General features: G+C 41.9%; 1 protein-coding gene across 1 annotated transcript in view; it reads left to right on the forward strand.

Annotated features, from left to right (window-relative positions):
* The first annotated feature begins 20,520 nt into the window (after positions 1 to 20,520).
* Positions 20,521 to 24,143, forward strand: part of LOC140713643 (E3 ubiquitin-protein ligase RNF144B-like) — a 59,343-nt gene continuing 55,720 nt past the window's right edge. The window contains exon 1 of the mRNA XM_073024012.1: positions 20,521 to 20,853. The gene's annotated coding sequence lies outside the window, so the exon portion shown is untranslated. The remainder of the gene's footprint in view (positions 20,854 to 24,143) is intronic.

The following is a 24,143-nucleotide window of genomic DNA, read 5'->3' on the forward strand; positions in this document are numbered from 1 at the left end:
TTCTCAAAAACAGGATTGGCATTGGTGGAAGATTTTACAAAATGATATGTCTACTCACCAGTGCTTCAGTGTTCAAACTGGTTGTTGGAAGTTAGAGGTCAATGTTGATGCCCTCAGGTTGGTGACCACCAACTTGGAATATGAGGTGTTACTTCTCAGGGATATCCTGGCTGTTTTGCAGACTGATTGAAGATGCTCAAAAAAGCGATACTCCAGCTGGAATGAGGTTTCACCAATGTGGACAAGGCTGTACCAAGAGCACTGAATGCAATAAAACACCAATGGATTCACATGGTAAGTGCTATATTCCAGCTGAGTTCTGGAGTTCCTCCAGCATTTTGTGTCTGTTGCTCCAGATTTCCAGCATTTGCAGTCTCTCTTGTGACTTGTGTGACCAGAGAGCCACCTTTGTCATTATAGGAAACACCATTGCCAGTTTGTATAGAGTAAAGTTCCGTAATGTGGGAATGACCATATATCTGTTTCAGTGATGTTGTTCAGTGAAGATTTAGTGTGAGCTCCCTGGATCTTTTTCAAATCGTTCCATGGAATCTTTTATATCTGCCTGAATTTAATATTTCACCCAGTAGACGCCATCTTCAGCAGTAGAGCATTTATTTAGTACGGCAGTGTCAGTTTACGTTTTTGTTGGCAAATCTGAATAGGGCTTGCTGAAACTTCTGACTTAGATGTGAGAGTACATATGTTGAATGGAAGCTAACATCTAAATTATTCATGTTACATTGGCACATGGGAGTGGATCATTGAATTCCCCTTATGACACCGGCTAGATTTCAACACCTCACAATACTAAGTTCTCCACCAGCCTCACTCCTCTGCAGCCAGTAACTCATGACCTGTGACAAAGCTGATTTCCTCCACTTGCTCCAGAGTCATAGTGAACAGAAGTGTAAACTCAAAGTGGGCATGCATGATTCCATTCCACCTATGAAGGCAAAAGGTGTTTAGGATGCATTAGTTTTAGGTATAAAGATGTGGCCTCAACTCAGTTCCTTCTTAGAAATTGCATGTCAAACCAGCAAAGGAGAGTGAGCCATGCAAGGACTACATATTCCTTCTCCCTGAAGCATCTGTCTCGGTAAAAGTTAAGTCAAGTCACTTTCTATTGTCATTTCGACCATAAGTGCTGGTACAGTGCACAGTAAAAACGAGACAACGTTTTTCAGGACCATGCTGCTACATGAAACAGTACAAAAACTACACTGAACTGTGTAAAAACAACACAGAAAAAACTACACTAGATTACAGACATACACAGGACTGCATAAAGTGCACAAAACAGTGCAGGCATTACAATAAATAATAAACAAGACAATAGGCACAGTAGAGGGCAGTAAGAGGGTGTCATTTCAGGCTCTGGGTATTGAGGAGTCTAATGGCTTGGAGGAAGAAACTGTTACCTAGTCTGGTCATGAGAGCCTGAATGCTTCAGTGCTTTTTCCCATATGGCGGGAGGGAAAAGAGTTTGTATAAGAGTCCTTCAAAATGCTGTTTGCCCCTGTGGATAAAATTAAAATGGCCTGGGAGCAGGATTTAAATATCTCCTTATCCGAGGAGAGCTGGGACTCAGTTCTCAAATCGGTTAACTCAACCTCCCTTTGTGCTCGCCATTGCCTCTTACAGTTTAAGATTGTTCATAGAGCCCATATGTCTAAATCTAAACTATCTCGATTCTACCCTGGCATTAGTCCGCTCTGTGATAAATGCAAGAGGGGCGTGGCCTCTCTCATCCATATGTACTGGTTCTGTCCTAGCTTGGAGAAATTCTGGAAAGATGTCTTCACTACATTATTGGGTATTCTGAATCAGCACCTAGAACCTAACCCCTTAATTGCTCTGTTCGGTTTTTGGGGCGAGACAGATTTATGTCTGGGTCCGACCAAATGCTGAATACTATCCTTTGCCTCTCTCCTGGCGAGACGCTTGATCCTCCTTAGATGGAGAGATGTTGCCCCACCCACTCATGCGCAATGGCTTAACGACATTATGGCCTGCTTGGACCTCGAAAAAATTCATTATTCAGTTCTTAATTCGGATCTAAAGTTCCATAAGGTCTGGGGACCTTTTATCGAGTACTTTCATAACCTTCCTCTTGACTAGGGTTTTTCTTTTTCTTCTTTTTCTTCTTTTCGGTCCCTTGCTTTCAGCTCCCTTTTTTTTCTGGTAGTAGGCATTATTATCCTCTGTTGCTAAGTGTATTCACAGTCTGGGAGTTTGACTGTCCGGACTTATACTCTTTATACTGTGTGGTGGTTGGTCTGGAGTTGTTGTTGTTTTTTTCTTGTGTTGTGGGGCTTGGGGAGGACACTAAGCTCACCTGTCTTTAATTTAGGTGTTTTTTGGTAAATTCTCTTCCTTTGTAGCATATTGTTATTGTATGCTTAATCTTGCACTGTATTAATGCTCCTCATTGGGATTTGGGGTTTTTAATTTTGTAAAACGTTTTGAAAAACTAATAAAAATTTAAAAAAAAAATGCTGTTTGCTTTGCGGATGCAGCGTGTAGTGTAAATGTCTGTAATGGTGGGAAGAGAGACCCCAATGATCTTCTCAGCTGACATCACTATCCGCTGCAGGGAATATAAAAATAGCCAATATAATATAAAAACAACCAATATAATCAAAGGCTGCAACCACTCTAGTCATTCTCTCCTCACCTTCCCATCGGACAGAAGATACAAAAGCCTGAAAGCATGTACCACCAGGCTCAAGGACATCCTCTGTCCCACTGTTATGAGTATTGAATGGTAGGATGGACTCTTGATCTCACATCTATATCATTATGACCTTGCACCTTATTATTTACCTGCACTGCATTTTCTCTGCAACTGTAACATTTTAATCCGCACTCTGGTTATTCTTTTACCTTGTATTACCTCAATGCACTTTTGCGATGTATTTGTCTGAATGACCAGTCTTCAAAACAATCAGGATCAGAATCGGGTTTATTGTTACTGACATACTGTAGTCATGAAACCTGTTGTTTGCAGAAAGTTACAAAATAAATAAATAAATAGTCAAATAATGAGGTAGTGTTAATTAGTTCAGAAGTTTGATCGTGGAGCTGTTCTGTGAATTTTTGAGTGCCAATGTTCAGTTTCCTGTACCTCCTCCCTGATGGTAGTAAGGTGAAGAGGGCATGTCCCAGATGGCGAGGGTCTTTAATGATGGATGCTGCTTTCTTGAAGATGCCCTTGATAGTAGGAAACATTGTGCCCATAATGGAAATGGCTGAGTCTACAACCCTCTGCTACCTCTTGCAATTCTGTGCATTGGAGCCTCCATACCAGGCTCTGATACAACCAGTCAGAATGCTCTCCATGATACATCCATAGAAATTTGCTAAAATCTTCGGGGCACACCCAGTCTTCTCAAACTCCTAATGAAGTATATCCACTGGCATGCCTTCTTTGTGACTGCTCAATATGTTGGGCCTAAGATAGATCCTCTGAGATGTTGATGTTGAGGAACTTGAAGCTGCTTGGCCTTTTCTTGACTGATCGCTCAATGAGGACTGACTGGTGTGAGTTCTCCAATTTCCCTTTCTTGATATCCATTATCAGTTCTTTGATCTTGCTGACATTGAGTGCAAGGTTGTTGTTGCAGCACCGCTCAGCCAGTCAATATATCTTCTACATGCCATCACGTAGCCATCTGAATGATTTCCACTGTGTGTCAGTACATGTGACAACAATAAACTGATTTACCACTTTATGTCCATTGTGTGAAATGGGTGTATGCTGTGGGGTGGAGGGGGTGGGGGAAGGAGTGTGTGGTCCTTGAATGGTCCATTCTGCTATGCTGGTTTGCCATGCCTTTTTTGCCATTGAGACAGGCTGCAATGCTTTTTTCCTAAAACTGAATATGTTTTGCATATGCTACTATGTACAATTTTGTTTACTTTCCCCTGCACTGCAATAATTATTGTACTGGATGGATTCCAGGATGGTTTCCATTGTTAAGTAATCTTGGCATTACATCATTCCTCTTCTCCACTCAAATGTACCAGTGCAGTAAAAACATGAAACTTTTGCATGGATTCTTTGTTGACATTTCTGGCATGCAAACACAAAACTTGCACTACCAGGATCTTCTCACATTTTCAATCATCAGGAAATGATGAGATATATTAAAGATATACAGTATTGCATACTTTGAATAGTTTACTTTCAGGTTATGAATAATGAATTAAGGGCACAGACCTGGGACTGACTGATGTGAATCTAAATCTGAACTCCTGCTAATATGGCCTGATGTTGATCTAAATAAATTTTTGTCAGGAGCTAATTTATCCACTTAATGTTCTTCACTGGATATTTGGAATTGGGTGGGTGCTGGGAGAGAATGTTAAGATTTATAAACAAAAGTACAACTTCAGAAAGTTATAATAAAAATCCAACAGCTCTTGTGGATTGTTGATTCATAGACTCTTAGATACATGGGAGTCATACAGCAAAGAAGTAGTCCCTTCAGCCACTGTGTCCCTATTGACAATGGAAATAATCCCATTTTCCTTCCAACGTCCCCAGCAACTATACCCTGTCTCAGAGGTTTAGGCAATTGTGTTAATATGCAGCAAAGTACCAATACGATTGTCTTCTACGTACTATAAATGGCTTTTGTTGCATATAGCAAAACAGCCATGAGCATTTATTTTGCAACTTTGATGGACCTTCACAGGAGCTTGAACAAACTAATGAAACAGGTGAAAGGGTGGGGTAATCAAGAAGCGTGTCTAAAAATCTCCCTGAGTTGGTGTTCGGAGTGTTAGTGGACAGAGGTTCAGGGAAGGCACCTGTGCAACTGAAGGCGAGGTCACCAGCAGTTGATTAAAGAGAGAGGCTGTAGAAGAAACCAGAGCAAGTGGAAATGTTAGTATAAGGGAGCTGTAGGAGTGAAGATGATTATCGAGATTGTGAGGATGTATTGCAAATTTCAGATGTTGATATTTCAAAAGCAAATGATTATCAGAGATGGTGTGGACTGATTGATTGTTATATACATTTTGAAAACAGTTCTGATAGCAGGGAGAGAATGAAAGTTGCAGCCAGACTTGAATAGCCGTAATTGACTAGATATTGAGTCAATTGAGCATAAGCAGTCCTATGGAGCTTAGACCATATAAGACCATATATTTTGGATATATACCTCAAGAATGATTGAAAAGAGATAAATATTTAATGAATATACTGTTGGTGGCTGGTAAAAAGACTCTTACTAGGAAATGGTTATCACAGGAGAGCCCAACTTTAAATGCATGGATGGAAATTACAATGGACATTTACAAAATGGAGAAGATAACAGCATCTGTTAATCATAAGCTAGAACAATTTGATTCATACTGGGAAAAATGGTTTAACTACATAATGCCTCATAGGCCTGATTTTATTCTCACAAATCAATGAATATGTTGTAAAAGAAAATCACTCCCTACTTGTACATAGTTTTTTTCCTTCTGCTTATTTTTTCTTTCCGCTCTTTTCTATAAGTGTATATCTCAGATAAATACTTTATGGAGAATTGTGATATATATATGATTATATGATATATATGTACAATGTCTGAAATACATCTTATGGGAATGTTTGTTTGATGATGAACTTCAATAAAAAATAAGTTACAAAAAAAAATTTATGACACATAAAGAGGATATTCTGTCCATCACACCCGATGGCAGTTTTAAAGGAGCTGCTCAACCTAATGCCACCTTTCAGCACTTGATATGGGTCTTTAAATGCACATCCAAGCTCAGTTTGAATGTGATTAGAGTTTATATGTTTACCACCCTTTCCGGCAGTGAGATCTAGGTCTCAAGTTTATTTTTCCTCATCTCCTCTCTTATCAATTGCTGTAAATCTACACTACCCTGATTTTAGGCCTTAATGTGGAGGAATTAAGTCCTCTTATTTACTCTATCTAAGATATTGGCAAGGAGCGGTACAGGAGTGAGCTAGGTCAGCTGGTTGTGTGATGTCAGAACAACAACTTTGCATTCAACATCGGTAGGACCAAGAGGTTGATTGTGGGCTTCACGAAGAGGAAGTCGGGAGAACACGCACCAGTCCTCATTGAGGAGTCAGTGGTGGAACGGGTGAGCAGATTCAAGTTCCTGGGCATCAACATCTCAGAGGATCTACCTGGGCCTAACACAACGATGAAGAAGGCACGCCAGTGGCTCTGCTCTGTTTGGAGTTTGAGGAGAGTTGGTGTGTCACCAGACACTTGCAAATTTTATGGATATATTCCATCATACATTCTGACTTGTCACATCACACACTGGTATAGAGGCTTCAATACACATGACTGCAAATGGCTGAAGAAGGTTAAGGACTCAGCCAGCTCCATCACAAGTACCGCCCTCACTACCATCAAGGATACTTTCAAGAGGCCATGCCTTAAGAATGTGGCATCCAACGCTAAGGACCCTCACCATACGGGACTTGCCCTCTTCTTGTACTGCTATCAGGGAGAAGTTACAGGAGCCTGATTCAGAAACAGCTTCTTTCCCCCAATATCAGATTTCCAAATGGTCCACGAACACCACTTCATTATTCCTTTTGTTTTGCACCTATATTGTATTTTGTAATTTATGCTAATTTTATATCTTTGCACTGCACTCCTGCTCAAATTTCATATTATATAAGACAATGATAATAAACAAAAATTCTAATTCTATCTGCCCCCCCCGACCTCTCCCCTCTCAAAGGGTTCATACACATCAGTTAATTGTTCCTTCAGTCTTCTTTGTTTCAACTCTAACTCCTGGTAACATCTTTAAAGATACACTACACCATTTCAGTTACATCTTTCCTTTGTAGCTAGACTATACACAGAGTTCAAACTGTGGGGTATATTTAATGATACGTATAATTTAAATCTAATCTTCCTGTCCTCATTTTCAATGTCTTGGCTAAAAGAATAAGGAATCCTGGATGGCTTTCTAACCTGCTAATTGACTTATTTACTAATTTGCCCACTGCTGAAACTACATAGACTGTAATTCATCAATGGGTTGCATGGGGTATCCAGGGAGAGGTAGCATCTCTGGTGAAAGGGCTTGTCACCATTCCAGGGCAGCTCATTCACCTTTGGTCCCCGCCAGACACTCAGCTCTCACCTTTGGCTCCAAGTAGCTGTTTGCATGCTACCATGGCCACACCTGGTACACTGCTTCGACCAGGCAGGCTAAACCAGGTTGAGGGTAGCCAGCAGGCCTCATGCCCTAGTGAGATAGGAACATGCAAAGTCAGCTCCAGTGGACTGGGTGGATGAGATCTACAATAAGATCCAATGGCCAGGAAGACACTACTGCTTCACTCCATGGAGAGAAAAGAGCATGACAAGGCATAGAAGATAATACTGCAACCAAGGAAGACCCCAGTTTGTGATGCTGTTTGTGCCACTGGACCTGGACTTCTGAGAGTGGAATTGTCCCAGTGCAATGGCTTTTCCTCTTTAAAAACTCTACTCCACAAGTTTCCTGTTATCATTGGACATGACAAGACTACCACAATTATCAATTTACCTTTTCCTCCCTTTTAAAAAATAATCTATTATTTCCAATTCCAGTCTTCTATCACCATATCTTCGAGGATTGTAAGATCATTCTCTGGCCTTTTGCAATTTCTTGTCCTATTCTTCTTAATAAGGTGGGATATATTTCATTAATGTCAGGTGGATGATCCAGTTTTAAAGATGCTAAGCATCTTCACACATATTAATAGACACATTGAGCTGCATGGCATATAGAGGCCCTTTGGCTCACCACATTTATGTCATTAGTTTTCCCTACCTTCCAAATCCCATTTACCTGTACTAGGTCCATAGCCTTCTATGTGTTGGAGAACTTGTCTAGATGGTTCTCAGATGTTGTGACAGCACCTTTAGACAGCAAATTCCAGACTCCAACCACCCTCTGTGAGAATGTTCCTCCTCATATCCTCTGTACACCTTCTACCACTCATCTTAAATCAATGCTCTCTTGTCTTAAACAGCCCCACCATTTAAAAAATGTTTCTACCATGTAATCTATTCACAATTTTATATACCTACTGTATATCAGGTCAAGCTTCTCCCTCCTCCACTGGAGAGAAAATAACAAGGTTTGTACGAGGAAATCTGCAGATGCTGGAAATTCAAACAACACACACAAAATGCTGGTAGAACACAGCAGGCCAGGCAGCATCTATAAGAAGAAGCACTGTCGATATTTCAGGCCGAGACCCTTCGTCAGGACTAACTGAAAGGAAAGATAGTAAGAGATTTGAAAGTAGTGGGAGGAGGGGGAAATGCAAAATGATAGGAGAAGACCGGAGGAGGTGGGATGAAGCTAAGAGCTGGAAAGGTGATTGGCGAAAGAGATATAGAGCTGGAGAAGGGAAAGGATCATGGGACAGGAGGCCTTGGGAGAAAGGAAGGTGGGGGGGGGGGAGCACCAGAGGGAGATGGAGAACAGGCAAACAACTAAATATGTCAGGGATGGGGTAAGAAGGGGAGGAGGGGCATTAATGGAAATTAGAGAAGTCAATGTTCATGCCATCAGGTTGGAGGCTACCCAGCTGGTATATAAGGTGTTGTTCCTCCAACCTGAGTTTGGATTCATTTTGACAGTAGAGGAGGCCATGGACAGACATATCAGAATGGGAATGGGACGTGGAATTAAAATGTGTGGCCACTGGGAGATCCTGCTTTCTCTGGCGGACGGAGCGTAGGTGTTCAGCGAAATGGTCTCCCAGTCTGCGTCGGGTCTCACCAATATATAAAAGGCCACACCGGGAGCACCAGACGCAGTATACCACACCAGCCGACTCACAGGTGAAGTGTTGCCTCACCTGGAAGGACTGTCTGGTGCCCTGAATGGTGGTGAGGGAGGAAGTGTAAGGGCAGGTGTAGCACTTGTTCCGCTTACAAGGATGTGCCAGGAGGGAGATCGGCGGGAAGGGATGGGGGGAATGAGTGGACAAAGGAGTCGCGTAGGGAGCGATCCCTGCGGAAAGCAGAAGGGGGGAGGGAAAGATGTGCTTGGTAGTGGGATCCAGTTGGACGTGGTGGAAGTTATGGAGTATTATACGTTGGACCTGGAGGCTGGTGGGGTGGTAGGTGAGGACAAGGGGAACCCTATCCCGAGTGGGGTGGCGGGCGGATTGGGTAAGGGCAGATGTGTGGGAAATGGGAGTGATGCGTTTGAGAGCAGAGTTGATGGTGGAAGAAGGGAAGCCCCTTTGTTTAAAAAAGGAAGACATCTCCTTCATCCTGGAATGAAAAGCCTCATCCTGAGAGCAGATGCAGCAGAGATGGAGGAATTGTGAGAAGGGGATAGCATTTTTGCAAGAGACAGGGTGGGAAGAGGAATAGTCCAGATAGCTGTGAGAGTCTGTAGGCTTATAGTAGGTATTGGTAGATAAGCCATCTCCAGAGATGGAGACAGAAAGATCAAGAAAGGGGAGGGAGGTGTTGGAAATGGACCAGGTAAATTTGAGGTCAGGGTGTAAGTTGGAGGCAAAGTTAGTGAAGTCAACGAGCTCAGCATGTGTGCAGGAGGCAGCGCCAATGCAGTCGTCGATGTAGCGAAGGAAAAGAGGGGGATGGATACCTGTATAGACTTGGAACATGGACTGTTCCACAAAGCCAACAAAAAGGCAGGTATAACTGGGACCCAGTTATGCAGGTGCCCATGGCTACACCCTTGGTTTGGAGGAAGTGGGAGGAGCCAAAGGAGAAATTATTGAGAGTAAGAACTAATTCCGCTAGACGGAGGAGAGTGGTGGTAGAGGGGAATTGGTTAGGTCTGGAATCCAAAAAGAAGCGAAGAGCTTTGAGACCATTGCTGTGGGGGATGGAGGTATATAGGGACTGGACGTCCATGGTGAAAATAAGGCGGTGGGGGCCAGGCAACTTAAAATCATTGAAAAAATTCAAAGCATGAGAAGTGTCACGAACATAGGTGGGAAGAGATTGAACAAGGGGGGATAAGACAGTGTCAAGGTATGCAGAAATGAGTTCAGTGGGGCAGGAGCAAGCTGAGACAATAGGTCTACCTGGACAGGCAGGTTTGTGGATCTTGGGTAGGAGGTAGAAACGGGAAGTGCGGGGTGTGGGAACTATGAGGTTGGTGGCAGTGGATGGGAGATCCCCAGAGCTGATATGGTTGGTGATGGTATCGGAGACAATGGCCTGGTGCTCCTTAGTGGGGTCATGATCAAGGGGTAAATAAGAGGAGGTATCAGAGAGTTGTCGCTGTGCCTCGGCCAGGTAGAGGTCAGTACGCCAGACAACAACAGCTCCCCCCTTATCAGCAGGTTTTATAGTGAGATTGGGATTGGTGCGGAGGGAGCGGAGAGCAGAGCGTTTGGAAGGAGTGAGGTTGGAATTGGAACAGGGTGTGGTGAAGTCAAGACGGTTGATGTCCCATCGGCAATTAGCAATAAAGAGATCCAGAGCAGGCAAAAGACCAGAGCGGGGTGCCCTTGAAGAGGAGGAGGGTTGAAGACAGGAGAAGGGGTCATCGGTGGGGGTAGGAGAGTCCTTGTCAAAGAAGTAAGCTTGGAGACGGAGCCGGTGGAAGAAGAGTTCAGTGTCATGGTGTACGCGGAACTCACTGAGGTGTGGGCAAAGGGGGACAAAGATGAGGCCCTTACTGAGGACAGAGCGCTCTGCCTCAGAGAGTTGAAGGTCGGGGGGAATGATAAAGACCCGGCACGGATGAGAGATGGGATCAGAGGGGGGAGGGAGGCTGGTAGTGTCAGTGGAGAGGGAAGTGTTGGCTACTTTTACAAGGCTTATGCTACTTTTCCTTATAACCATAATGCTCCAATCCAGGCACCAACCTGGTGAACACTCTGCAGCACAACTTCAACGCACCCTTTTTTGTGAGGGCAGATGCAAAATATTCTTTCAGAACTTCATCCAAATCTTCCACATCCATACCTTTTTACCCCAATAACGTTTACTCTTTTCTCTTATTCTGTTCATTAGTATTCATAAAAACGTCTTTGAATTTTCTTTGAATTTATTTGCTGATTTTTTTTGTTGCATTTTCTTTCTTTGGTTGCCTTATCTACACTTTCTATGGTCTTTCAGGTTTTGTGATCCTGGTGTCAGAGTTAAACTTTCCTTTTTTAACTTACCCTACCTTGTCATCGCGGAGGCTCTATATTTGGCTTATGCATTCTGAATACCTTTTCTAGGACCATGTGTACTCCGAATCTTTGTATCACCTTCCTAAATGTTTCTTGTTTTACGATTGGTTTAATTTGAAGTGGTAGTTTCCAACGTATCTTGGAAATCACTTCTTGGTCCAGTAACTTTGGCTAGATGCCAACTGAGAACATTGACTCCTACTTTATTTTATCTTTTTCCATAGCTATTTAAAATCCAAACAAATTTTGATCACTGCTGTACCACAAAACTACTCTTTTCACTGTATACTTGTGCAGTTTCCTTCTGAGAAATTAAAATCCTGAACTGCCCCCACACTTGATGGGTTTGCTACATACTGGCTAAACACATTGCAAAGTTGCGCTTAAAGAATTTTATGCCCTCTCTTTTTTTTACACCGACTGAATCATTGTATATATTACGGTGATTGTAATACCCCTCAAATATTGCCCTGTGGAGGGAAATGGACAATTGACCTTTTCGGTCAGGACTCTTCATTTGGAATGGTCTCAATCCAAAACGTTAATGTTAACTGTCCATTTTCCTCCGTATTGTTGCCTCATCTGCTGAGTTCCTCAAGCCCCTTTGTGTGTTGCTCCTGATTCCTGCATCTGCAGTCCTGTTTGTCTATTATTGCTTTAATGCTTTTGCATTTATCAGAAATTTACTCTTGTATCTCCCCATGGCTGATTGGAAGTCCACAATACATTCCCAAGAGAATGAATACCCTTTTTGTTTTGAAGAACAATGAACATCATCAGTTTCATCGAACCATGCGTACAAACTGAGGACAAAAGAGTAATTGTGCGATATCCATAGGCATAGTGAATAATTCATGACTTTCAGGATGGATGGTTATGAACCTGGGAGGTGACAAGGAGCTCAGGATCCTTGGAGAAGAAGGTACAATGCATTTGCAGTGAGTGAGGATAAAACAGCAGAATGTTTTTTTTGTTGCCATTTGAATGATATTGTACTTCGGAAAATGAGGGAAACTGTTAACCAGAAGTCGGAACAAAGATGAGTTGTTTAGTTTTAATAGGTCACAAAGAGTAGCTTGAAATGATGTGCTTCTGAATTACTGTATTGTTTGCCTTTTTATCCATCATTCATTATTATTTAGTTTGGTTAGAATATTAAAATTACACCAAGGTAATGAGTAAAGGGCAGATCCTTCACTGGTGCAAGGATAATGGGAGTGTTTGCTTTTGCTTGTATACTCTGAATCATCAAAACTTACAGCTTTATTACATTGAATGAAAATGTTTACTCAGAGCCCTGAGAAACCGGGTGTTACCCACCCAGAATTATTGGTTTCTTTAAATTAGATCCACTAATATATGTGGGGCACCAATGAATGATGTTGAACTACCAAATTCCAACTCAGATGATGTTTTTTTAAAATAAATATTCAAATTATTCTTTCTTTTCTACTTTTATTTTATAGAAAACGAGTCTGTTTTAAATGTCTACAGCGCTTCTCCCTATAGATGCTGCCTAGCCCGCTGTGTTCTACCAGCATTTTGTGTGTGTTGCTGTTTTAAATGAAATAGATTTTGATTCAGTGGTCTTGGTTTGGTGCCTTTGTTACCAGAAAATTGACAGACATAAATTCAAAGACAGTCGTCATTATTATTGTGGACTTGAACTCATCATATCCATGATGATCTGCAATCACCGACTTACTATCACCCAATCCGACACTCATCTCATTTTATTCTCCCACTTTCCCATCAACTCTGCCTAGATTGTACCATTCATCTGTACACTTGATGTAGTTTACAGTGATAAACTTACCTACCAGACTTTGGGATTAATCTTTAATTATCTTGCGGATTTTGGAGGAATCCAGAACACCTAGAACAGTGTTTCCCAACCTTTTTTTAGCCCACGTCCCCCCCCCAAAGCATTTTCATTCTTGCCAATGCCCATCTTAGGCACCATATACTTCCTGGCACCCCCATAGTGTAAAAACATGTTTACCATATGGTAACATGGGGAGAAAAAGATTCTGCTTCAAATTTTTATTCATCTTTAAACCTAGCTTACACAGTACATGTGTGCTGTACAGCAGCATCGATATCAATGTGCTCCTAGAGCTTGATGGTTTTCAGCAAGAGTTGAAATATCTGGTTCAAGTTGTGACAGCAAAAGCCTTAAGTCACCATGTGTCATAATGTCCAAGCAGTTTCTGTTTTTTTGTGAATATGTGGTTCACTGCACTGGAGCCTCTTTCAACAGGGTAGGAGGATGGGAATGCAATGAAGAGGCTTTGGCTCTTCTCTAAAGAACAGGAAACTTTGTATGACAGTGTAGCCACATACCACAAAAGCTAACATTTTCGAAAAGCATTTTTGCTTCTTCATCATTCTGAATTTCAATAATTTCTTCTTGCAAGCCCTCTTCCTGTTCTTCAACCTTACAAAGAAATGTGTTAATTATCCAGTCTGGAATTTCCAGATTGTTCAAATACTTGAATCGATTTTGAAAATCCTTCTTCAGTGTCTGCAGATGTAAGTAGTACTCCTACAAATCACCATCTGTGAATGAGAGTTCCATACTTTCAATGAAGGGATACTGTGAGAACATTCTTCTCCCAATGTTTTGCTTATACATTTCCAATTTTCTGATAAAAGTGAGCTATGTACTTTTTACCTGGATTAAATTGAAATTCTCAACCTACAGTTTCATATTAAGAGTGTTGATTTTGTCATACAGATCGGCTAGGCATGCCACATCTCCATGTAGAAGTTCAATTTTGTTTCCCAAGCTCTTTTCAACTTTGAGCACAAATCCAACCATGGTGTCAAAAAGATCAAAGAAACGTTTTAAGCAGCAGCCTTTTGACATCCAGCACAGTTCAATGTGAAGAAGCAAACATTCAAGCTCTTCATCATTATTTTGACATAGCTGGCATAATATTCTGCTATTTAATGGATGAGCTTTAATTTGGTTGATAGTGGATATTACAAGAGTCATGCTTTATGAAGGTCACAGGCTGAGGTTTTTGGCTGCGAGACGTCGACAATGAATTACACAATGGATTACAAACAGACTTGGAATTTCTGTTTTCAAAATTGTCACTAAACCAGCATAGCAACCTGTCATATATGGTGCTCCATCTGTGCACAAGAAATCATGTTCCTAGTTAGAATACTTTTATCCTCAAGATATATTTTGAACTTGTTGTAGATTGATTCTCCTTTGATATTTGTTTCTAACTTTGTACAAAACAGAATCTCTTCATAAACTTTTCCATTTTTGACAAACTACGTGTGCCATTAGCAAAAAAGGTCATTTTCACCTTCTTTGGCAAATGACTCAAGCCTGCAAGGCTTTTCAAATTCTTCTTTCATCTTCTGGAACTGAATAATACCATGAGCAGCCTTTTCAGGGTGTCTTTTACGGAAGTGTTCCTGCAAACTTGATGGCTTCATGGCTTCATTAGACAGTATGGTATTACGAATAAAACACATGGGGCTAATTTATGCATCCCCAGTAATGTCTGGTTGGTAAGGTCGGATGAGATTGCTGAGTTTCAGATGCATTGTGACGACAAGTGCTCACCGCCAGCAGAGCTCCTGTGTTCCAGTGCTTCATCCTTTTTTGTTGGAAGTGCCTGTTCTATTCATGGTCGGTCAGCTGTTGTGCCTCAAGTTAGGATGCTGCCCCCACCCCCCCAAGAATCTTGGATGCCCCTCAATGACTTCTATTTCCCCTAACATCCCCCCTGTTGAGAATCACTGACCAAAAGAAAGCACACACTTTCACCTTCTGCATAGATTGTGGCATGTAATCGAGGTCAGGATGTAATCCAGGAGCCGCGATGCAGCTGTTCGGTGCTACTCTTGAATGTAGAACAGTGCGGCACAGGAATAGGCCCTTTGCCTCACAACATAGTGGTGAACCAGCTAGAAAGCTAATCAGAAACTCCCCAACACTAATCCCTCCTACCATGTCCACATCCCTCCATCTGCCTTACATCCATATACCTATCCAAATGTCTCTTAAAAGCCTCAAATGTATTTGCCTCTGTCACCATATCAGGCAGTGCATTCCAGGTATCCAGGACTCTCTGAGTAAAAAATTTACCTCTCACATCCCCCTTGAACCTACCCCCTCTCACCTTCAATGCATGCCCTCTGGTATTAGACATTTCAACCCTGGGAAACAGATACTCTCTGAGCACTCTATCTATGCCTTTCATAATCTTATAAACATCTACAGATCTCCATTTAGCTCCACACTCCAGAGAAAACAACCCAAGTTTATCCAGCCTCTCGTGACAGCTCAGGCCCTCTAAACCAAACAACATCCTGGTAAACCTTTTCTGCACCCTCTCCAAAGCCTCAACATCCTTCCTATAGTGGGGTGCCCAGAACACCTATGCAATGCACCAGATGAGGCCTAAACAGAATTTTATAAAGTTGCAACATAGCCACCTAACTGTTAAACTCAATGCCTCGGCTAATAAAAGTAAGCATTCCATGAGCCTTCATAACCACCTAATCGACCCATGTAGCCACTTTCAACGAGCTAGAACTTGGATCCCAAGATCTCTCTGCTCAGCAACACTGCCTCATCCTTGTCCTCTAAACACCCTAATGTATTTATACACTGGGCGCTGATCTCCTGGTCCTCCATTTCCTTTTCTATGGTAAATACTATAGCAAAGTACTCAGTAAGTACCTCACTCACACTCTCTGCATCCAAGCAAATGTTCTACCCTTTATCTCTGAGTGGTCCCAGCTTTTCTCTAGTTATCCTCTTGCTCTTGATGTATGAATGCAAAGCCTTATGATTGACCTTAATGCTACTTGCCAAGGACTTTTCAAGGCCCCTCTGGGCTTTCCTAATTCCCTTTAGTTCTTTTCAGGCTTCTTTATACTCCTCACTTGCTTTGTTTGATCCTAACTTCCAAAGCTTTACATATTTTTTCTTTTCCTTCTTGACTAAATTCATCACCTCTCTGGACATTCAAGGTTCTCTTATTTTTCCATTCCTGTCCTTCCTTCTAACCTTTCCTGTACTCTGTGCAGTTGATCTTTAAACACCCTCCACATGTCTGATGTGAACTTGCCAGAGAAAAGGTGTTCCCAATTAAGCTTCTTTACTCCTACCTAATGCCCTCATAATTTGTCCAAATCCAATTTAAAACTCTCCCACAAGGACCATACCTTTTGTTATCTATAGCTACCTTGAAAGTTAAGGAGTTGTGGTTACTGTTACCTAAATGTTCACCCACTGAAAGGTCAGTCACCTGGTCAGGCTCATTACCCAACACAAGGTCCAGTACAGCCCCTCCCCTCATTGGACTATTCACATACTGATTTAAGGAACCTTCCTGGATACACTTAGCAAGTTCTGCCCCATCTAAACCTCTTGCACTAAGAAGGCCCCAGTTTATATTAGTGAAGTTGAAATCCCCATGACAACAACCATAATATTTTTACACTTTTCCTTAATGTGATTACATATCTATTCCTCAATGTACCGATGGTTATTAGGGTGTCTGTAGTATAATTCTATCAGTGTGATTGTACCCTTCCTACTCCTGAGTTCCACCCAAATGGACACAGTGTCTGACCCCTCCATTATGTCTCCCCTGAGTGCAACTGTGATATTTATCCTTGATTTGTATGCAACCCCCCCCCCCCCATCTCTTTTACATCCTCCTCTATCTTTTCTAAAACTTCAAAAAGCTGGTATATTAATCACCCATTCCTGCCCCTCTCTCAACCAAGTTTCAGTAATGGCTACACATCATAGTTCCATGTACTGATCCATACTCCAAGTCCATCACACTTACCCATAATACTCCTAGAATTAAAACACACATACTTCAAACTATCCAACCCATCTTACCTTCTTTTCCTACATGTGCTCAGTGGGCAAAGTTTATGGAAGAAATTGAGAATTTAAGGATGATTGATTGTCAAAATTTTTCATAAGTAATTGGTGGGTTCCAGAGCAATTGATATATGGGAATAAATCTAGTAGAGCACCAGAGATACGAATTCTAAATATAAGTAGTTTATGCATGAAAAGACATAGATGGCTGGGAGATGTTGCAGGCAGAATTTGCATAAGCTTGTGAAACAATGATGACATAAGTTGACCCATTCCTTGTGGATGGAGACACAACAATATGCAGATATGTAATCTAGAGCAAAAACAAATTGCAGGAGGAACTCAGAGAGACGATGATAATTAATTTAAGGGAATTGGGGGTGCAGGAATTCACATTAAAAGGGTTACTGGGCATGGGTGAGAGAGCACAGGTCAGGGTACTTTTAGCTTTCTTAAGGGATACAGGGTTTTTTTTTATAGGATATGATGGATAAGCAGGAATAGGGTACTAGGATGGCCAAAGAAAGAAGGATAAAGTGTAGAGAGAGAGAGAGAGAGAGAGAGAGAGAGAGAGAGAGAGAGAGAGAGAGAGAGAGAGAGAGAGAGAGAGAGAGAGAGAGAGAGAGAGAGAGTGTGTGTGTGTGTGTGTGTGTGTGTGTGTGTGTGTGTGTGTGTGTGTGTGTGTGTGTGTGTGTGTGTGTGTGTGTGTGCGCGCGCGGCGCGCGAGAAAGAGAGAGAGACAATGGGTGAAGAGATTTAGAATGTAAGTCTATCGTCTCATCCACTCACCGGAGCAGAAGGTGGCGTTAATGCACCATTAAGCTGGGTGCCAACTGCAGTAAAACAAGAAGAACTCAGTAGATCAGGCAGCATCAGGCAGAGGAAGAGGGATGGTCATGGGATCTTGCCATGTGGAAAAAGCAATACAATGCTTTTGTTCTTCTCTGACAAATCTACATTTTCTTATATTAAGGCAACTTTTCTTCACAAAACTTTAGAAACAATGGATCCATTATTTCCAAGTCTAAAATCAATTACCTTTCATAGAGTTGTATTTGAAAGAAGAATGTAAAAGGCATCTTAAAGGTTAGGAGGAGAGATATTTTGGTGGGTGGGAAAAGGAGAGAGGGCATTTCAAAATTTTAGGTCTAAAGAGCACAAGGAATAGCAATTAAAAGCTGTGCCAAGGAAACTGGGACACCTAGCAAGCTTGATCTGGAGGAGTGCAGACTGTCAAGAGAGCTGAAAACATAAAGACATAAATTACAAGTAGGAATAGGCCTCTCATCTTTTGAGCATGCTCTACTATTCCATAAGATCATGAGCTGATCTGAACTCTGCATTTCTGTCCACCCCGGTAACCTTTCATCCTTTGTTTATTATAAATCTAGTGCACTCTAAAAATATTCAAAGGCTCTTCTTCTGACTTTGAGGAAAAGTTTAAGAGACTTAAGATCACCTGAGAGAGAAAAAAATATCGCCCCATCTTTCTCTTAACTGGGTAATGCTTTATTTTAGGTAATGTGTCCTAATTATAGATTCCCCCAAAAGAGAATAGAACCCCTCCATATCAAAAACTCTTAGGATCTTTTATGTTTCAGTCATGTGCCGCTTCATTCTTTTGAACTCCAACTGAATGAGCTGAGACCACCTGAACTTTCCTGATAAGAAAAGTTCCCAGGTTTGTGTCCAGTGAATCATCTCTGAACTGCTTCCTATAGACTAACATTCTTCCTTAAATTATGAGACCAGGAGAGGTGGTCTTAACTGAAACACAAGTTCTACAGTTTCTTTGCAATTAACAGTAACATTCCATCAATTTACTGCTGGGTACAAAGTAGATGACTGAGATAGGGATATGAGAATCCATGGAAAGCTAGATTAAGAAGTTCAAATTCAAAGAGTTCTTGTCCTTAACTACTGTACCACCTCATGAACCTCTATGTTCAGCACAGCATTCTCTACAACTTCCACCATCTTCAACGGGATCTTACCACCAAGCACATCTTCACCTCCCCCACTCTGTTTTCTGCAGGGTTTGCTGTCTCTGTGATTCCCCTGCCCATTCTTCCCTCCCCAATGACCTTCTGTCTGGCACCATCCCTGCAAGTGGAAGGAGTGCTACACCTGCCCATTCACCTCCTCCCTCACCTTCATTCAGGGTCTCCAAACAGTCCTTCCAGGTAAAATAACACCTTCATCTACATATCTGTACTCTTAATGCTGCCTCCCCTACATTGGTGAAACCTGACATAGATTGGGGGACAGCTTTGTGGAGCACCTTTCCATAACAAGCAGGATTTCCAGGGGGCCAATTATTTTAAATCCAATCCCCCACTCCATTCTGACAAACAGTTCATGGCCTGCTTTACTGTGGTGGTGAGGCCACCCTCAGGTTGGAAAAGCAATACCCGGTAATTTCCCCCTCCCCCTTCTTCCATACCACACTCTAGCTGCCCTATTAACTCAGGCTATCACCTCCGTCTGCTGCCCTTCCCTTTCTCCCATGGTCAACTCTCCTCTCTTCCCTAGCTACCTTCTTCTTCGCTTTCCAGTTTCTCACTTTATCCCCCACCGACCTGTGCTCACCACTAGAATACTGTAGTGCCATTTGGGATCCCTATCAAACCATTCACATCGATAACCTTGAGAAAGTCCAGAGAAGAGCTGCCAGGTTTGTAATCAGTGATTATAGAAAGACCAGTAGTGTTATAGATATGCTTGTCGACCTCAAATAGGATACCCTCCAAAAACGCCAGGCTTACTACAATTTACAAGGAAACTTATTCATTAACTCCATCCAACATTAGTCACCTTTTGTGAACCAGAATAACAGACCAGCAACCCGACAAAACCAATCCCTGAACCACAAGACTATCCAGACCAACAAGGATTGCTACCGCCACTCACTGTACTCCAGGACCATTCTAATTTGGAACTCCCTGCCGCTGAAAGTAAAAATTTCAAGTCGCTGCTCTTAAACACCGCAACTTAAATTACAACTGCAAGCATAGCCCAGCAGCGGCGGTTGGTACAGGAAGGACTAGACACCTTATAACTTGTACTCCTTCCCTTCCCCCACCTTCCTATCGTGGCTTCTTCCTTTTTTTAAATTTCTGGTCCAGATGAAGGGTCTTGGCCCGAAACGTCGCTTGTTTATTCCTTTCCATAAATGCTGCCCGAGTTGCTCCAGCTTTGTGTATGTGTTATTCTGGATTTCCAGCATCTGCAGAATCTCTTGGTCAATTTGCATATAGTACATTACGATTCAACCTCTTGCTTTCATAAATAGTTTTTATAATGAATTTTAAAAGAAAACTTAAAAAAAAACTATGTGGGGAACTTAAATCGAGGAACGCAACAGTTCCGCAGAAATCTTTCCTTCTTACTCTGTTCAGTACAGCAGAGGTGAATATCAATATTTAAATTACCGGCTGAAGGAAGTTCTCTCCTTAACTTCCTGCTAATTCACTACATTATGGGTGGAGGTAGGTCTGACGTGGTGTTCGTTGGTTTTGAAAAGAGAACACCCCTCACTTCGCTCTTCAAAATAGTATTTCAGGAAGTTGGAGATATATATTCCGCATCAGGAAGTTGGAGATATATATTGCGCATTATATGGATAAACTATCCGAGGGATGACGCGCTGTTTCGTTGCTTGTGGCGTTTCAGTTGTGTGCAGTCTGTAGCTAAGCTGCAACAGCTGAGAAGAGGCATTGTACGTGCGTTGCTCCAACCCACAGTTTGGCTTTCATACCAGGATTAAAGAACAAACAAGCGGCTTTCCTCAACTGTACGCTGGGGTTGGACTTCTCCGTGTTCAGAGGTAATGCATGTTAAAATGTAACAGATTTAATGTTGATCACTGTTAATCCTTACGCATTGTTCAAAAAATAAACAGCAGGTAGATTGACTAACAGAAAGCCCCATACAGTTACTGGCTACTAGGGGAGTTTTGCTTTTAGGCTTTGTGAGGAATCTCGGACATAGAATTTATGGATAAGGGCAAAACATTTTGAATGTTTTCTTTGAAGATATAACGTTGTTTGGCGCAGAACTGTTAAGGTTTTAACAGGAGTTTCTCTACTGATAACATTCGTTTTTTTTTAACCACGGAACAGTTGGAACTGAATGTGTGTTGGCAAACTGAATGATTTCACTGACATCAGTATTTGGTTGATAACGACAATGTCTAGCCAAACTTGCTTCAAAGCAAAAGGTGTCTTACAGACAGGTTAACCCGTAGTAGATTGTAGTCGGTGTTTCTGAACAAAATTAGATTATAAGAAACGTAACTTTTAAAAAAAACTGTAGACTTTTAACGAGCGACTGTACAGATTTTCCCTCGGGTTGAGTCATAATCATCGTTACTGGGGGTTTCAAATGCATTGCGTGCAGATTTAAGGTTGGTCGGATAATAATCCAGTGGCAGTAGTTGCTGCTACTAATATTTAGATGGGTTATGGGGGTTACTCAATTCGCATGTGATCTGGAAGATTAGTTCCGATGATGTATATCGTTTATTTCACAGTTTACACAGTGCAGTTACAAACAAAACAAGAAAAATGCCGGAAGTACAGTACTCAGAAGTTTACTTTTTCTCTCAACAGAAGTGCTGTTTGAACTGAAATGTAAACACAAAATGCTGCAGCGGTTCAGATTTTTAATCTTTGTTTTTAGAGTTGTAGAGGCTTAACAGGTCAGGAACAGACTCTGGAAACGGGCACATTAGCTCCATCTAGATGAGAGGAAAGAGGGGAATGTGGGAAAAGTGGAAGGTTCCATGTGACAGAATTTGGGAGTGGCAGTGGCCTGTGTGGTGGTAGTGCATCTCAGAGAAAAGCAGTACTCATCTTGGTAAACAACCTTGCTTCACTATTTTAACCAAGAGAATTCTCTTCCATGATCTTGGCTACAGCTTGCATACTGCCAAAAGCCAACATTAATTAGGCACTCGAGCTATTGAATACTGCCATCTCCAAACAACAAATAGCCAACCCTGATGCCTTCAATCAGGCTTATTTGAAGAAATCTCTGCCCAGTTATCATCAATATATGACCTGTAGCACCAGGGGTCCCAACACAGAGGATCAGTATTGTGCTATTATTAGGAATGTCCACTGTTCAGTGCCTACACTGTATTTTGGGAAATCTGATTACTTGGCTGTCCTTCCACTTGCATACAGCAGGGGCTAAAGAGCAAAGCTCCAGAGATAAGAGTAACAAAGAGGTGATAGCAGGAGGTAGATGAGTAGCTATGGGATTGATTCGAGTTGGTGGACTGGGCCTTGTTTGAGGACTCATCGGAGGATCTGAATGAATACACACGGTTGTCACACACTTTATAAAACGGCCATAGGCAAGTGTGTTCCCACAAAGTCATTCAGTCTTCTCCAATCAGAAGCCCCGGGTGAACCATGAGATCCACAGTCTCCTGAGGGCCCAACCAATGGCATTCAGGTCTGGTGACCAAGTAAGCTGCAAGAGATATAGGTATGATCTTTGGAAAGCCATCTCTCATGCAAAGTAGCAATTCTGGACCGAACTTGAATCATTCAAGGTGTTTGACACTCTGACAAGGCTTAAATGCTGTTACCTCTTACAAAGTAAAGCCAAGTGACATACGGTAGATGACAACAAGGCTTCACTTTCAGATGATCTCAATGCCTTCTGTGATTGCTTTGACCATCAAAACATGGAGGAACCCTCATGAACCCTCCACAGTCCCTGATGACCCATTGATTTCAGTCTCTGAGGCCAACAAAAGAGCATCGTTCAGGAGGGTGAACACACAGAAAACGTGGCCAGATGGGTACCAGGTCAAATACTACAGACCTGTGCTGATCAACTGGCTGCAGTGTCCACCAATATCTTTAACTTCTTGCTTTGGCAGTCTGAGGCTTCAATAATATCAGTGCTTAAGAAGAATGTGGTAGCCTGCCTCAATAACTATCACCTAGTAGCACATGCATCCATAGTGATGAAGTGTTTTGAGGAGTTGGTGATGGCACATCAACTCCTGCCTGAGAAGTGATGTTGATCTGCTCCAATTTGCCTACCATCACAACACATCCACAGCAGGTGTTATCTCAATGGCTCTTCACTCAACTCTGGAACTTTAGAATAGTGAAGATGCTCTTTATCAACTACAGCTTCATATTCAATATTATCATCCACTCAAAACTAATCAATAAGCTTCAAGACCTTGGCCTTTATACCTCCTTGTGCAATTGGATCCTCAATTTCCTAGCTTGCAGACTCCAGTCATTTCGGATTGGCAAAACATCTCCATTAGCACAGTTGTCTAAAAGGCTGTGTGCTTATCTCCCACTCTACTCTCTTTGTACTTATGACTGTGTGGCTAAGCACAGCTCCAGTGTCATATTTAGGTTTAACGATGACATGACTGTCATAGGCTGAATCGAAGGTGGTGATGAATCAGCATATAGGAGGGAGATTGCAAATCTGGCTGAGTAGTGCCACAACAACAACCACCTCTCACTCGATGCCAGCAAGACCGAGGAGCTGATTATTGACTACAGGAGGAGGAAACCAGAGGCACAGGAGCTGATCTTCATTGGGGGATCAGAAGTGTGGGGGGGGGGGGAGGGGCAGCAATTTTATATTCTTTGGTGTTAACATTTCAGAGGATCTGTCTTGCTGCTGCCATCAGGTGGAAAGTACAGGAGCCCCAGGACCCACACTACCAGGTTCAGGAATAGTTATTAGCTCTCAACCATCAGGCTCCTGAACCAAAGAGGATAACTTCACTCAATTTCACTTGTCCCATCGTTGAAATGTTCCCATAACCAATTGAACTTATTTTATGGACTCTTCATCTCACATTTTCAATATATATTTATTTTTCTTTTGTATTTGCACAGTTTGTTGTCTTTTGCACGTTGGTTGTTTGTCCCTCCTGTTGGGTGCTATCTTCCATTGATTCTATTGTTTTTCTTGGATTTACTCTGTATGCATGCAAGAAAATAAATCAAAGGGTTGTATATGAAGGTCCTTCAGCCCATCATGTACACATTGACTACTCATACATATTAATTCTATTTTCCTTTTATCTTCTATGCCTTCGCTTTTCAAGTAGAATTTGAAATACGACTT

Source organism: Hemitrygon akajei, chromosome 20 (genome assembly GCF_048418815.1).
Source record: "Hemitrygon akajei chromosome 20, sHemAka1.3, whole genome shotgun sequence".
Classification (NCBI taxonomy): domain Eukaryota; kingdom Metazoa; phylum Chordata; class Chondrichthyes; order Myliobatiformes; family Dasyatidae; genus Hemitrygon; species Hemitrygon akajei.